This window comes from Megascapheus bottae, chromosome 25 (assembly GCF_031878675.1).
Source record: "Megascapheus bottae isolate mThoBot1 chromosome 25, mThoBot2.hap1, whole genome shotgun sequence".
In the NCBI taxonomy this organism is placed as follows: Eukaryota; Metazoa; Chordata; class Mammalia; order Rodentia; family Geomyidae; genus Megascapheus; species Megascapheus bottae.
The window spans coordinates 5,741,133-5,757,777 of NC_143533.1; the positions used below are offsets into that span (position 1 = coordinate 5,741,133).

General features: G+C 46.0%; 1 long non-coding RNA gene across 1 annotated transcript; it reads right to left on the reverse strand.

Moving 5' to 3' along the window:
- Positions 1-347: 347 nt before the first annotated feature.
- Positions 348-8,128, reverse strand: LOC150046283 (uncharacterized). Its single transcript, XR_016539656.1, has 4 exons — positions 7,899-8,128; positions 1,631-1,836; positions 507-559; positions 348-370 (listed from the first exon to the last, which is right to left on the reverse strand). It is a non-coding gene; the product is annotated as an uncharacterized LOC150046283 (long non-coding RNA).
- Positions 8,129-16,645: the final 8,517 nt, after the last annotated feature.

Genomic DNA, 16,645 nt, shown 5'->3' on the forward strand with positions numbered 1-16,645 from the left:
GAAGTGCTTATCTAAATCAAGTAACCAAGTGACACAATATTAAATAAGCCATCTTGGTTCATGCCTGTAATCCTAGCTACTCAGGAAGCTGAGATAGGAGGTAGGAAAGTCAGTAAAACCACCATCTCCAGTTAACAACTAAAAAGCCAGAAGTGGGGCTGTGGCCTATGTGGTAGAGCACTAGCTATGAGGCAAAGAGCTAAGGGACAAGGCTGAGTTCAAGCCCCATGACCCACCAAACAACAACAACAAAATCCAAAAAATAAAGATTAGGAGGAAATTCTTTACTTACTGTTTCTTTAGCCACTCTTCCACAAATGGAATGGAGAAGAATTGTGTGAACGTTTCTCCTGTCCTCTTTGGATTGTGGCTGGCCAGGATACCACATGTTTGATGGACAAGAAGACCACAAGTAAGAGTTGAAGTCAACTGTTGTTCTTCCACTTGCAAATTAACATGGTGAAAGTCTTAGAGACATTGAATAGTCAGAGACATGCACAACTTACTTGTACAACCACTCAGTCAGGTAATCACAGGCGATAAATCTGGTCTTTTTCCTCTGATGAGAGAAAAGAGGATTCAATTATATTTTACTCTGTCCATTGCATTAGAGTAGAAGAAGAGTGGTTAATTGATTCAACGTAGACATGATAAGCATGAATCCATTATGGCATTTATAAGTATATCAATGAACAGTATCTGGGCAAGGATTTTCTTAGCATTCCATCAAGTGCCTTATGGGACTTGAGTGAGTGAATGAATAAATGAATGAACTCACCTCTCCAACATCCAAGCATGAAAGCAAGCAAGAACTGAGGTACACAAATTAAGACATTTCAAAGTAGCTAGCACAATTTTGGACCTTTTAGGGGGTGGGAAGAGGAGGGAGTCTGTTGTGCGGCTTGATCTCAGAGCCTAGGAGCTGCCCCTGAGCTCTTTTGCTCTTTGAGCCACTGCTCCATTTCCAGTGGGTAAGAGTATCGTGGATACTTTTCTGCTCAGCTGGTTTTGAACCATGATCCTCATATCTCAGCCTTCTGAGTAGCTAGGATTATAGGCGTGAGCCACCAGTGTCCAGCTGAAAAATTTCTTTTCACTTTCCTCCCCTAGCATTTGATTATGAAATTAAAAAATAATAATCTCCTTTTTACTTGGAAATTGCCAACTCAACTTTGTCATTAATCCTAGATGTGGTTGCTATGAAATTGACCCTCACCAAGAGGAAAGGGTTGCTTAAGGTTATTTTTGTTTGTTTTATGGAAAATGTAGTGATGTCTGAGCTGCTGGACATTATTTGTAGTCTTTTACCTCACATCTGATAGTCTTTCAGGAAAATTTGAAATACCACTGGCCTGAATAACAGAAGGAAACAGCTAGATCAAGTAACAGAGTGTTTTAATTCTGCGTTTTCCAGGGCAGGATTCCCTTCAAAAAGGCATAAGAAAATACTTACACAACAATGCAAATATGTAACTAGCATGGACTGACATATAATAACTTACACAATCCACTGATTGTAGGCTGGCGGAGCCTCTCTCTGGCCCTACAAAGAGTCATTGTTCCCTGAGCGTATCTGCCTCACCACTGAGCTGCAAGGATTTGTTCTATAAAGGAATGTAGCCTGACTTACTCGATTACACAGCCTTTAAAAATAGTCCAATGGATTGAAGGTCATGCAGGCAGATTTAATGACTTTTGATGCAAAGAAATAAAATAGAAGAAATTGTGTTTTGCTTCTGTTCTGGGCAAGCGTGGACGTGTGGTGCATACCCAGACGTGCATGACACTGGGGGCATTGTTCAGCTGTTGTTTAGTTTCAAAATTATCTGCTGGGAGCTGAAAGAGAGAAGGGAAAGCAAATGAAAAGTCCTGCTGAGTGACGAGATAAGAGAGGAAGTAATAGGGAGAAAAATTGAAGAGAAAGATGAATAAGTGTGGGTACCGGGTTTGCATAATATGGATGAATAAGTGTAATCCTAAATTGCTCTTCAATGGAGCAGATGTGTAGGTCCAGGCAAGCAAACAGGGCAACCGCAAACAAGGTAAAAAATCATTATTGGAGGAAGGGGCTGAGAATGTGGCTTAGTGGTATTGTGCTTGCTTAGCATGCATGAAGCCCTGCGTTTTATTCCTCAGTACCACATAAGCAGAAAAAGCTGCAAGTGGCCCTGGGGCTCAAGTGGTAAAGTAGCTCAGGGACAGTGCCCAGGCCCTAAGTTCAAATCCCAGGACTGGGGAAAAAAAAGCAGTGTATGTGTGTGGTGTGGGGGGGATGCGCACACACACACACACACACACACACACACACACACACACACACACACACTAACTGGGGCTTGAATTCAGAACCTCAAGCTCTTACCTGGCTTTTCTACTCAAGGCTAGCTTGATACCACTTGAGTCACACCTCTATTTCTTGCTTTTTGCTAATTAACTGAAGCTCTAAGAGTTTCAAGGGCCTTTCTGCCCACACTAGCTTTGAACAAGGATCCTCAGGTCTCAGCCTCCTGAGTATCTAGGATTAGAAGCAAGAGCCACCGGTGCCCAATGTGTTTGCCTTTTTTTTTCTTTTTTCTTTTTTTTGCCAGTCCTGGGCTTGAGCTCAGGGCCTGAGCACTGTCCTTGGACTTTCTCAAGGCTAGAGCTCTACCCCTTGAGCTTCAGCACCACTTCTGGCTTTTTTCTATGTATGTGGTACCAAGGAATCGAACCCGGGTCTTCATGCATGCTAGGCAAGCACTTTAACCACTAGGCCAAACTCCCGGCCGCCTTTTTTTTTTCTTTTGTTGGTCGTGGGACTTGAACTCTGGGCCTGGGGGCTGTCCTTGAGCTCTTCAGCTCAAGGCTACCACTCTACCCATTGAGCCACGGGGCCCAGCTACCTTTTTTTTTTTTTTTTTTTTTAAATCTAGAGATGAAAGGGAAAAACAAGACATTATACATGAAGGGCTAAGACATCATCCTGCACTATACCCCAAGTTTTGAGATGGAAGAGGAATGGACTAATGGGTTAGTAGACAGGTACAGAACTAAGTATACTATAACTAACAAAATCTCTAAGTAGCTAGGTGTTGGTGGCTCACACCTGTAATCCTAGCTACTCAGGAGGCTGAGATCTGAGGTTCACGATTCAAAGCCAGCCTGGGCAGGAAAGTCCCTGAGACTCTGATCTCCAATTAACCTTCAGAAAACTGGAAATGGTGCTATGGCTCAAAGTGGTAGAGAAGTAGCCTTGAGCTGAAGAGCTTAGGGACAGTGGCCAGGTCCTGAGTTCAAGCCACGTGTGCAAAAAAAAAAAATCTATAAATAACTATAAAAATCTAGAGAATTCACTCTAAAAGGCTTTCAGTTCTCCAATGTGCTTGAAAATATATATTACAATAAAATAGACTCCCTGGATCATCTAAGACTGAGACCCAAGGAAAGAAACCCCTGACTTCAGTCTTCAGTCTGAACCAGCAGGCAGTAGCCAAAGATAGATATGCATTTCCTCATTGATCTTAGGATCTCAAGCCCTGGAGGAAAAAGCCTTAGGACCTAAAATGAAGATGAGATTACAAGGTCTTTAAGAAAACATTATCATACAGCCTGGAGGGGAGGCTTGGTTCAAGGAAATTCTTGTGCTTTTGTTTGTTTTTTAAGTACCTCACTCACAAAAGATTAAAGATAGCCCTGTGGTGGGCTAACAAATAGTTCTTAATACCACAGATCTGTAACTGAGTTAATTACTGCCTAGAGATCATAGGTCACTCAGTAAACCTCTCTCCCCCAAGGAAGGTGACTCTGCCCCATTGGTTTGTCCTGGAGAGGGATTTAGTGCCCCAAGCCTCTAAATCATTAATAATACTTGTGCTGGGGTAAAATCATGGCCGTTCTCTGCCTAGAGATCACTTTCAGTCTATGAACAGTGTATTCCTTTCCTAATAAACTTCACTAACACATTTACCAATGAGGTGGCGGGGGGGCAAAATACGATAAAAGACCCAACTTCAAGGAGAGAAACAGCAGAAATTAACATGGTCTCAGTCTAGACAGTATTTAATACCATTTATTTTGTTGGACACTCTGTCTTAGAACAAACTAGAAGCAAAAAGTGTTGGGAGCAGGCGGGGAGCTTGGCCTAGTGGTAGAGTGCATGCACGAAGACCTGGGTTCCTCAGTACCATATACATAGAAAAGAGCCAGAAGTGGTGCTGAGGCTCAAGTGGTAGAGCTCTAGCCTTGAGAAAGTCCAAGGACGGTGCTCAGGCCCTGAGCTCAAGCCCCCCAAAACAAGAAAAGTGTTGGGAGCCCAGCTTGAGCAGCAGAACTCTTGTCTAGGAAGATCTTGTCGCCCTGAGATCAAACCCTAGTATCAATAGAAAACAAAACCAAAAAACTCAAAACCTGTGGCTAAGGCTTCAAGAGTAATCTTCAAGTGACTCAAGTCTCCCATTTAGTGATGTCTTTTCATTTGCCTCCTCCTTTAGCTACAAGGACACAAGTAAAAATAAGTGACACGAGTCATTTATTCATGCCAACAGCCATGATGAGGTAGAAGCTATAAGAAAGCTTCCCAAATCGGCAGAACAAAACAACCCAAGGCTCTCACTGTTGAAGGGTTCTCCTAGAGGACCCAGGACTACCAAGAGTTAGAGGGGGTTCCAGCCTTCCTATGTGACCCCAGGACATTGCTCTCCACCAGGCATGTGCTTCTGCGACCGCTCCCAGCCAACCTTTTCCTATGTACCACTTTGTTTTGTTTTGTTTTTGTGGATCATGGGGCTTGAACTATGGGCCTGGGTGCTGTCCCTGAGCTACCCTAGCCCTACCCCTGGAGTCTCAGGCCACTTCCCATTTTCTAGTGACTAATTGGAGATAAGAGTCTCACATTCTTTAGTGCCTGGGCTGGCTTTGAACAGCAATCCTCAGATCTCAGCCTCCTGAGTAGCTAGTGGCATGAGCCACTGCACCCGGCTCTTAGGTACCACTCTTATTTCAAACCAGAGGAGCATTTCTTTTCTTTTTTGCCAGTCCTGGGACTGAACTCAGGGCCTGACCATTATCCTTGGGCTTTCTCAAGGCTAGAGCTATACAACTTGAGCCACAGCACCACTTCTGGATTTTTCTATGTATGTGGTACAAGGAATTCAAATCTGGGTCTTTGTGCATGCTAGGCAAGCACTCTACCACTAAAACTCCTGGCCCAAAGGAGCTTTTCTTGTGATTTAATGCTGTCACTGGATGGCTGCCTTTGGATCAGCTGTGGCTGGGCACTGAGTGAGACTGGCTTTTGGCACATTTTCTCATTAAATTCTCATCAACTCCCTTATGTGAAGAAATTGGTATTATAATTTCCATTTGAAACAGGAAGAATCTGAGGTTGACAAAATGAAGGTCATAATGCTAGTGAGTGTCAAGGTCATATATCTATCAAATCAGGCAGAAATAGCCCTCAATTCTATTCATCCTGCCTCTTACATTACAGCTGTGGCCACAAAAATCCGGAGAGTTGCAAGACTTAAAAACAAGGGTAAAAACTGGGTACAGGTGGCTCACACCTGTAATCCTAGCTACTCTGGAGGCTGAGACGTGAGAATGGAGGTTGGAAGCCAGCGGGGCCATTCTGCAGCTCAGCTGATGAGGGCCGCTCACATGAGCGTCATCTGTGTTTAAGTCATCCTGTGACGTGCTGACTTGCTGATCTTGTCCTTAGTTTTGTGCAAAAAAATGTGTCTTCAAAAAGCAAGTGGACACACACACACACACACACACAACACACACCTTAAAAAAAAAAAGTAAAACCTATGACAACCCTAGGCAGATAGTGTGTTCAAGTGATAAAGGTGGGAGTTTTGGAGAAAATGAATCCAGCATCCTCAGAATAGGGCTGAGCTCTGTATCCTGGGCTCATTGGTGGGTTCCTTTGGAATCTTGTGTCATCGATACTGACGTCTCCTCCACTGTTTTCGGTGTGATTTCCACTTTGCAGATAGGGCACAGAAGGTAACTCCCCCACCCAAAGTCACTTATCCATCCATGGAAGGATTTGAACCCTGGTGGTTAGACTGCAGCACTGGCCCCTGCACCGTGAGCTTGACATGCCTCTCCACAGTCCTGCCTGTGTTTTACACATCAGGAGCGGAGATCTTTGCTCACAAGTAACTGAGGTTACCAGGTTAGAAGTCAAGCCTGCCATCTACTGTGGGACCTTTGTTATTATCAACACTTTCTTAGAAGAATAGAACTGAGATAAGGTCTCCCTTGAGCTTTTTTTTTTTTTGCCAGTCCTGGGCTTGAGCTCAGGGCCTGAGCACTGCCCTTGAACTTTCTCAAGGCTAGAGCTCTATCACTTGAGCCTCAGCACCACTTCCAGCTTTTTTTCTATGCATGTGGTACTGAGAAATCAAACCCGGGTCTTCATGCATGCTAGCCAAGCACTCTACCACTAGGCCAAACTCCCGGCCCCGACCTTGAGCTTTTTATCCTCCTGCTACAGCCTCTAGATGGCTGGGATTATAGGTATGCCCCACAACACATGCACCCCGTATTATTTTTAATGTAGGAGGTAAATTTTCCACCCCTCCTATCCACATCCTTTGCAAAATGATAAGGCTCTTAGAAGATTCAGTCCCATTGAGGCAAACACAGATGAGAATCTGACCTCCACTCTCTAACCTCCAGGGTAGCTGAGCACAGACACACAAAGAAAACTGTCGAAGAAAACTGTTCAGCAAGTCCAGCTCAATGGCTACCTTGTACAAGTAAGAGAGAAGGAGAAACGAAGTGTAATTTTTAAACCAAAAACTCTTGAGGAAGTTTATTACATAGCAGAATGTTCACTAGTATTGTGTAGAATAATTAAAACTCAACTTATGGCCAAATGTCAATGTTTCTTGACTTGGCAGTCAGAGAAGGCTGCTGTACAGCCATTTGGCACTATGCCAGGCCCCAGAGGACAAATCTCCAAGCCACAGAGGGAAAAGTCCTACCACAAAGCCAGGGCCTTTTATTTTGTAAGCAAACCTTGGGGTCTCCATCAGGACAAGGCTTGTGGACTTTTTAAAGCCTAGTCCTTTGAGTTGGGATTTTGAGTTGGAGAAATCAAAGCCACTGCTTAGTCAAGATTATGAAAGCCAGTGATCAATGCTCTTTTGTTAAAAAGAAAAAAGAAGCTTGCTTATGAAGTTATGGTTTTTCTTTTTCTTTTCTTCTTTTTTTTTTTTGTGGGTCATGTGGCTTGAAGTCAGCCTGGGTGCTGTCCCTGAGCTCTTCAGCTCAAGGTCACCACTTACCCTTGAGCCAAGCCCCACTTCCCATTTTCTAAATGGTTAAAGATCAGAGTCTCAGGTCCTTTTGTGCCTGGGCTGGCTCTGAACCTTGATCCTCAGATCTCAATCTCCTGAGTAGCTAGGATTACAGGTGTGAGCCACCACGCCTGGCTGGTTTTTCTTATATGATACTCAGTCCAGTACAGATGGCAAATTTGAACCATAATGGGAAATGTTTCTTTTTTTTTTTTTTTGCCAGTCCTGGGCTTGAGCTCAGGGCCTGAGCACTGTCCTTGGACTTTCTCAAGGCTAGAGCTCTACCACTTGAGCCTCAGCACCATTTCCGGCTTTTTTCTATGTATGTGGTACCGAGGAATCGAACCCGGGTCTTCATGCATGCTAGGCAAGCACTTTAACCACTAGGCCAAACTCCCGGCCCTGGAAAATGTTTCTTAAACAAAGAAATCAAAATCCCATTAAACATATTTTCACTGACACACAAATTAAACGTTTAGGAGATACCATGTGAGGTTTCGTGCCTTTGGGGGACGGGGGGAGGGGACTGGGAATTGAACTCAAGGTCCTGAGCTTACTAGACAGGCACTCTCACCTGAGCCATGCCCTCCATCCCACCTGTGTGACACTCACCCAGTCACCATTCGTTGACAGTCCCCCACCATACAATGGGAGCTCTTTTCAGCACCCACAGTCTTCTTACTGTGAGACAGGGTAGGAATGAATGTCAGCCCTGGAGCCAGATCCTAGGGTTTGAACCTTAGTTCTTCTCCTTAGCAGTCACCAACATGGGGACCTCTCTGAGCCTCAGTCACAAACTGTGACAGAGCTCTTATGATGGCTCAGTGAGGTCACAGTGTAAAGCAATGCCCAGCATACAGGAAATGCTCCAGACTGCCACTTAAAAGTGACAGTCCTGGTGATAGTTGGCAGGGGAGGGGAGCAGGCCTCCTGCCACGTAGAGAGCAACAATTCAAGTATTTTCACTTGGTCAGCTCCTGGAGTTAAAACTGTGCCTTTGCTTCAGTAGCACTCGTGGGCATCTCAGCTCAGTGACCCCATCTATGCAATAAAGTCATTCCTTCTTTCTGGATTCAGTCCCTATACTGTAAAATTCCTAACAACTGGGGGCTGGGGGCTCACCTCCATAATCCTAGCTACTCAGGAGGCTGAGATTCTAAGGATTGAGCTTTAAAGCCAGCCTGAGAAGGACAGTCCCTGAGACTCTTATCTTCAAATTAACCACCAAAAAGCCAAAAGTGAAGATGTGGCTCTAGTGGTAGAACATCAGCCTTGAGTAGAAATGCTCAAGGACAGCACCCAGGCCCTGAGGTCAAGCTCTACTACCCATAACTAAAACTAAAAGAAACAAACAAAAATACCCACAAAAGACTACACTGAAGGAGGTGTGGGATAATAGAAGAAATCAGATTTGATTAAGAAATCCTACAATGAGGGTGTGGGATATGGCTAAAGTGTTGAGTGCTTGCCTAGCAAGTGCAAAGACTGGCATTCAATCCCCAGTGATGCAAAAACAAAACAAAACACCTAAGTCAGGAAATATAAGGAGCCAATGGTCATCTCCCACCGCACATGCATGAGAGTGAGCTTTCTGCTGCCTCCTGACCAGAAGGAAGAGGGTGGGAAGCTGGGGTGGGGGGAGGTTGGTGCCTGTGACATTATGAAATACTTCCAGCTCCCTCCCAGTAGCAGAACCATCTGAGGAAAGACCGGGCACACTTACAGTCACACTGCAAGGAAATGGCCCGCCAGGATTTTGAGCCCCAGTGTGCCTGCCTGCCTGCCTGCCTGCCTGCCCACATGGCTTTTGTGGTCTTTCCTGATCAGATGTAAACTGCACACAAGCACATGGCATGTGGTGTTGACAGGGCGCCAGCTGCTAGGCTACAGATGTCAAAGATGAGCAATGATTGGCCCAAGGCCTGACTCATTAATCTCTAATACAAATAGAAATTTCTCGGATGTTTTAAAAGAGGTTTTGTCACTGCCTGGAGACTGGAGAGCGTGCTAGCCTCCTCCTTACCACATTATAATGGACAAACATTAGCTGTGTAACCTGCAAGGTAAAATCTTCATGACTGCCCTGTTAGCTGATTGTGAGTAAATGAGCAGGGGGCCAGCTGGGTAGGCAGCAACAAAGCTGTGTTCCAAAGGGTTCCAGCTGCCCCACAGTGGAGAAATGGATTTTGCACTTGCAGGTTCCCTCTTGTTATTCCGTACATTCATGATTCAGAGAAAGGGAAAGGGGAGGCCCAGGAGAAAAGCGAGAACCTTAGCCTGTAATTGCCCTCCAAACCATCTGGAAACCTTGACCTGCCCTGTGCCTGTGGTCTTTTGGAGGACAGGACAGCTCCTGTCCTCTCAGTGCCCCCAGGGACTGGCTGCCATGATCATATACAGAAGGATTTCATGTATATTTGTTGAACAAAACTTTCTCACCCTTCCCCCCACCCCCCCTCTCTCTGGTAGGGTTTGGTCTCTGGGCTTCTGCATGCCAGGCATTAGCTTTTAGAGTTTTTGTTTTATGGGACAAGGTTTGGTTTTCTCTCCACGGTCAGCCTCAGCACACATTCCCCCTACAGCCTCCTACACGGTGAGGAGAGGTACATGGCACTACACCTGCTTTTTTGTTTGGGCTTGCCTCAAATCACAACATTGGTGAGCTCTGCCTCCCAAGTAGCTGGGACTAAAGGCTTGAGTCATGTAGCCTGGATGACAAGAATTATTTTTGAACAATTTTGTCTGCTTGCAGATATTCTTCACCCCATGTCAACACAGACAAAGCCACTGTGGCTTTCATAGTGTTTTAGATTCTACCCTGTGCTCAGTCTGATTAAAGACACAGTTCGCTAACCAACTTTAGTCAACAGTAGGACAAGCAAAAGGGACTCAACCCGGACCTGGGAGTTGTGAGACAGTTTGGTTTCTTACTTTAGCTGCAGGAACTAAAGCCAAAGAGACAAAGCAATGGGACAATTGCAGGAGGAAGCTGAGGGCTTCCTTCTTGACCTCCCCAGCCCCACCCTCACCAGGTCTGCCATGTCTCCCACTGTTTAACACAACAGAGAGAGGACCATGCTACTGTGGATGAACATGGCCAGGATTAAGTGGGCTGAGAAAGTCAAAGGAGAGAATGAACACTAGGAAAGAATTATAGGCAGCTTAGAATGTATAGTGGAAGGTAATCTTTCTCCAGCTATGAACAGAAGTCACTGCCATTTCTGGGAGCTACTTAGAAGACCACCTCCAACTCCATTATACTGGGAGAGAAAGAGGCCAGGCTCCGGGGTCCCCTGCCAGCAAGAGCTAGGATACTGAGGTAACAGGTGCAAACCCCTCCCCAGGGGCATTTATGATAAACAAAGTGGATCTTTGTTGAGACCTTTTCACACTCTAGGCCTGCCCTGGGCCCTCTGTGTGGGCTACCTGATGCCATCAGCATGCTGGAAATTGACCATGACCATGAGCATAACCTCTGCCATATTATACCCAGAAGGGTGACATACTTTGTCCCCTGCTGTCACTACAGGGATGGAGGTGCTCATGCATGCCAGGCAAGGGCTCTAACACTCAGCTCCATCCTTGTCTAAATTTTATTTGAGACAGAGTCACCCTGAGTTGCCCTTTCTGTCTTCAAATTTGTGATGCTTTTTCCTCAACCTCTCTAGTAGCAAGATTATAGGCATGAGCCACCACACCTAGCAAAGGCCAACTTCAAAACTAGGTAGCTTTGGACTGGGAGTGTGGCCTAGTGGCCGAGTGCTTGCCTAGCATGCACAAAACCCTGGGTTCAATTCCTTGATTACCACATACACAGAAAAGGCTGGAAGTGGTGCTGTGGCTCAAGGCTCAAGTAGTAGTACAACACTAGCTTTGACAGTGTGCAGACCTTGAGTTCAAGCCCCAGGACTGGCAATAAAAAAAAGAAAACTAGGTATTTTTGATTCTAGAGTCTTGCTTCTAACAACGACACTATTAACCAAGGCCCAAGGCCCAATTTGCTGACTGCTTGGCAAACGTATGTTGTGTATGAGGCTGTGACACGAACCACATGCTACTCTTTCTCCCAGACTGACCAAACTCCTGAGTTAGATGGGTGACCCTCTTTTCTTCCCCACCAGAGGCACCCCCCCACTTCCAGGGATGGGTCCCGTAGAGAGAAGAGTAGTGGGTTGTGGTCAGGGGGCAGGCGCAGCAGTGCTTTCTTGGGTACAACTGTACCCTTACCACGGATAGGACTGAGGAAATCAGAGAATCTGTCCTCCAGGCACTTAAAATATCAGTGGAGACAGGCCTGTGTAAGATTACGTGTATGTGCATGTGGGTGAAGAATGTCTTCATCAAGGCTGTCTTAATTTACCATAAAACGAGGAACAGATGAATTCTCTGAAATCTGAGCGCTGGGCCGAGCCTGGAACTGCTGGCCTAAGAGAGAGGCATCATGGAGCTGAGTGTGAAAAAATGAAGCAGAACTGAAATAGGTGGGGAGGAGGAGTGGAAGGAAGAAAGAAGGCACATATGGACAGTGGCAGAGAGATGAAGGCTAGTGGGGGACAGGGCTAACTCTGTGTGGCTGGAGGAAGCACCTAGAAAGGAGGTGGATCAAGGGTAGGAGGAGATGAGAGAAGGCCAGACTGGTGCTCTTGCTCCACTGTGTGAATGCCGCTTTGTCAAACGATAGACTGAGGGCCAAGGCTGTACCCCAAATCATTCCTTTAAATATGTGTGCTATGGTTTAGATGTTGAAGCATACCCCACCCCCCCAATCCCAGCCCCACAAAGAGTCATGTGGTAAAGGCCAGATCTCCTGAGTGACACATTCTTTCACAGGTGTTGGGGGAGATGGGGCTGTGGGGACTCCACCCCCTTCCTGGTTCCCATCATAATGTGCTGCCTTGCCACAGGCCCAAAGTGATAGGGCCAAATGATCCTGGGCTGGAACCGTCAAAACTGTGAATGGAAGCAAACCTCTTTGCATGATCACTTGATTGTCTCAGGTGTTTCATTATAGTGACAGAAGACTGACATGACTTGCTATCCAAATTCTGACATGTCTGCCTGAGGTGCAGAGACAGCTGTCAGGGAGAGAGGTCTGTGAAGAGTACTGGGCTGAGTGGATCAAGTGGCACACAGCTGGCCACTGCTGATTAGGAGGTGACAAGGGCCACGTAATGTTGAGGCCTCACTACAGGAAAACAGAATGTTTGCCCAGAATATGTGAAAAGCAGCTCCTCAGGATATAAAATAGCTCCAGGCCAGGCACAGGTTTTCTCAGGCAAGGTTCTAGGATAAATGGTAATGACTGGGTGACGCCATCAACTTGGGACTGTTTTAGCAGGTTCCAGCAAGTGTCATACCAATTAGGTTTCCATTCTGTTGACATTTGAGTGTCATAGTAAATCATTTCATCTGGATTTGAATCCCAACTCTGTCATTTGCCCCTGACCATGTTGTGAGGTTCTGCCTCCCTCTGTTTTCTCATGTGCTATGGCAGGAATAGGAGAAACGGGGTGATAGTGCTCTGCAGAGGGCCTGGCATGGACCAGGAGCTTGGCCAACATTATATGTCTGTCACTACTTATTCTCTTGGGGTGGGCCATCCCAAAATCCAGCACTAGTAGCTCACAGGGACATGTGCCCCCAATGCACCCTACAAATGGAGAGGATGAGTGCATGGGGGCACAGAGATGGGTGTAGACACATACCAGGTACAGTGTGATGAGTCCAGGTAGACTGAACATTGGACCCGTGGCTGGTAACTGGCACCGGGTACACTAGGAGAGGGTAGAAGGAGAGGAGCATTTGGAGCCAAATGAGAGGTGAGAGGACTTTCATGAATTCATACCATACAGGAATGAAAGACGAGAGAAAGCTAGGAGATGCCAGATTGCACAGAAGGGCAGGAGGGGCGTCATGCAGGGGAAAATTCTCTCCAGGACCCTGGTGGCCGGACAAATGGCAGTTGTTACATTTTTGAATGCAACAACTTGATGGCAACAGGTCATGGCTGCCCACTGATTGAAAGAAATAATTGAGAATTCTGGAATAAAGACACCTCAGCCATACAACTCACCTCAAAGCACTTTTCTAGCTTTGCTTGGTGAAGCAGACTGACCATTCCAGAGAGGAGGACTGGGAAGATGAAATTTTCCAAATAGTCTTTAGGGGAGCCTAAAACAAACAGACAGACAAACAAATTCATTCCTACTGCTATGACCTATGACCTATGTTTATCTGAACCAAAAAGGTACTACCCAGGAGAAGGAAGGAGTACTGCAGGAACTGACATGAAGACCTGGGGAGGGATTTAATGACCATGGCAGTGGGTGGCCAAGACCCAACACGCTCGTGTAGGCACACAACAAACCACCACTAGCAGGCTGGGTACTAGGGGTGGGTCTGAGAAACCCTGGCTCAGGGAGGTAGACCCCTTAGCCTGCATCTCAGGTTGGGGCAACATGCCATTTTTCTCCCCCCTTTTGCATCTGTTTCTCTTCCCTTCCTTCTCCTTTATAGTTCACCTCATCATATTATCATCTTAAAAAATTTTTATGGTGATACTGGAGCTTGAAATTGGGGTCTTATACCTGCCTAGGTAGTGCTGTGTCACTTGGGCCCCAGGCCTTTTCAGATAGGAACTAGCATGCTTTTCCCAAGCCAGCCTCAGATGACAGTTCTCCTCAGTACCCAGGATTATAGATGTATACCCCTACCTCTATCTTGTTTTGCTGATGGGGGTGGGGGAGATGGGTCTTGCTAACTTTGGGCCTTGACTGGCCTCAAAATATAATTCTTCTGATCTGCCATTTCCTGGGTAGCTGGGATTACAGGTATGAGTTGTCACACCTAGCCCTCTCTATTATATTTTAAGCTTCCAAATAAATCAGTGGCATGAGGAGATTGCTTTTTAGAAATAAGGATCCATACAAGAATAGAGTCCTCTCTGAGGTCTATCTCACCCTCTTCCCTATCTCATGGGTCTGGAATGTTACAACCCCAAACTATAAGAGATGACACTGGGGTTCCTTCCTTACATGTTTTTGGGTCAAGTGTCTCCGATTTCTTCTGAGGACAAGGTGCATGTAAATCCACAGCGGTTTGGGCTGCTGGCAGTAAATGCTCTACCCTGAGGCTGGGGAACACCAATTCTTCCAGTGGGGTAACCTGGTGTGGGCAGGGAGGGGGAAGAGTCAATTCATAGAAACAGTTCAATCACTGCAGTCTTTAAAGACAGACTTAGAAGGGAATACAAGTCTGGGTCAGACTGCTAGAAAAGATCAAGAGGGCCATCTGTGGGTGAGAGACTGGCCAGCCAATCCAAAAGGCCAGCTCCACAAGTGAAGGGAAGAGGTAGGCACAGCCCACCACAAGCCCTAAGGATGTGAGTACCTCTGCCCATCAGAATCCCAATGGGGCCTCAGCACTCAGAGCTGCCAGGAGCGGTGGGGGACAAGGGTGGAGAATGGGTCAAGTGAGAATCTGGCAGGACTCCATGGTCCTGCCCTCTGTGCATACCTCTCAACATGAAGACATATTCCTGACACCAGCATGCATGTGTATGTGCCAGTTCTGGGGCTTGAAATCAGGACCTGAACAGTCTCTGAGTTTTAATGTTCAGGGCCAGTGTGCTACCACTTGAGCCACCGCTCCACATCCAGCTTTTTGGTGGTTAATTACAGGTGAGAGTCTCATGGCCTTTCCTCTCTAGGCTGGTTTTAAACTGTGATCCTCAGAAATCAGACTCCTGAGTAGCTAGGACTACAGGCAGGAGGTACCAGTACTTGATTCAGAGCCTTATTGTTAAAACAATTTAAAAAAAACTCCATTAAATGTCTATTTAATTTCAAGGGCTATTTTCAAGGATCTCTTCTTCATCCAGCCCATCCTGATGTTCAAACAAATTTACTCTGTCTGCATCTGTCCCCAGCACAGACAGGTTGCTAGATCAACTGTAGAGACCTCTGCTATCCAAGATCCCATGGCTGGAGCCTTGAGCCCCACGGTTCAGGCAATGAACACCCATCCCATTGAAGAGATGCAGTCACTCCATCAGTGCAGCCATGTTTAAGTCCTGGCTCCAGTGCCTTCCCTCTCCCACCTCCCTAACTCAGGACACTGACCCTCACAGGCCACCTTTATCCTCACTACACAGCCTCTAAGGAAGGCCCAATCAATACTCACGGGAACTGCAGCTTCTGGTTTGACTTTACATTCTAGAAAGGGAGGCATCTCAGCTTCATACTCTAAAGGAGGGGAAGGGAAAACACACTCAGTTCAACACACTTCAGTGTGTCTGTGATGTCAGTTTTCTCTGAGTAACACAGAAGAAGAGAATGGAGAGGGAGGTTAAATAAAGGAACCAACCGAAATCACCAAACAGAGAAGCACGCTAGTGCTACAGGCTCCACAACTACTGCTCAGAGTCTATTTCTTTTTGGACAATGTTCTTTTCCCAGTTTTTCCCTTCCATCCCCACCCACAAATTGTGTGATTTCTTTCCTTTCTTTCTTTTTTTGGGGGGCTTTTTTTTTTTAATGTATATGGTACTGAGGAATCAAACCCCTGGGTCTTCGTGCATGCTAGGCAAGAACTATACCACTAGGCCAAACTCCCAGCCCCTGTATGGTTCATTTTCAACAGTGAGTATCATTGCTGCATTTGTGTCCCCCTTATTCTCCCAAAGACATATAAACCCACAAACAAAAAGAAAATAAGAACAGCAACCAAGAAAACACCTCATTTCCAATTCTCGGAGCTGATGTTGATAAATATAATTTTATATGATCAGAGGCACGGAGGCATTGTTTATAGCTGTGTTCTTGGCTGAGAGCTAAGGTCCTTTTTCAAGGCCACTGCTGCCAGAACTCAGTTTCCTGTGGCTGTCGGTCTGATGTCCTGGCGATCTTGGTGGCTGTCAGCTGGGGACTGCTCAGGTCCTCTGAGGCCACATATGGCTCTTTGTCGTGGGCAATACACACGTGGGGAATCCCTTCTGCCTGAATCTGACTTCTTCCAAGGGCTCACTTGACTATGTCATGCCCACTTACAGTAACCTCCCCAAAATAAACCAAGAACTTTAGACAGGTCTGGAGAATCTTTTCACAGATAGGTCTTGATTGGTGTGTAGATGACTGACTGAGCCGTTGAGTCTGAGGAGGGGGTGGGGTGAGAATTTTGGGGGCTGTGTTAAGACCTCATCAACCTGATCTTCCCTTTCAGGCCATCTCATCTTTCCCATTGAATTTTCCCCTCCCCCACAGTACCTTGACAACCACTGAGATGGTGTGAAAAGTACATATTTGGGTTTCTGATAAACTACATATATACATATACATATATATGTATATATATGTATATGT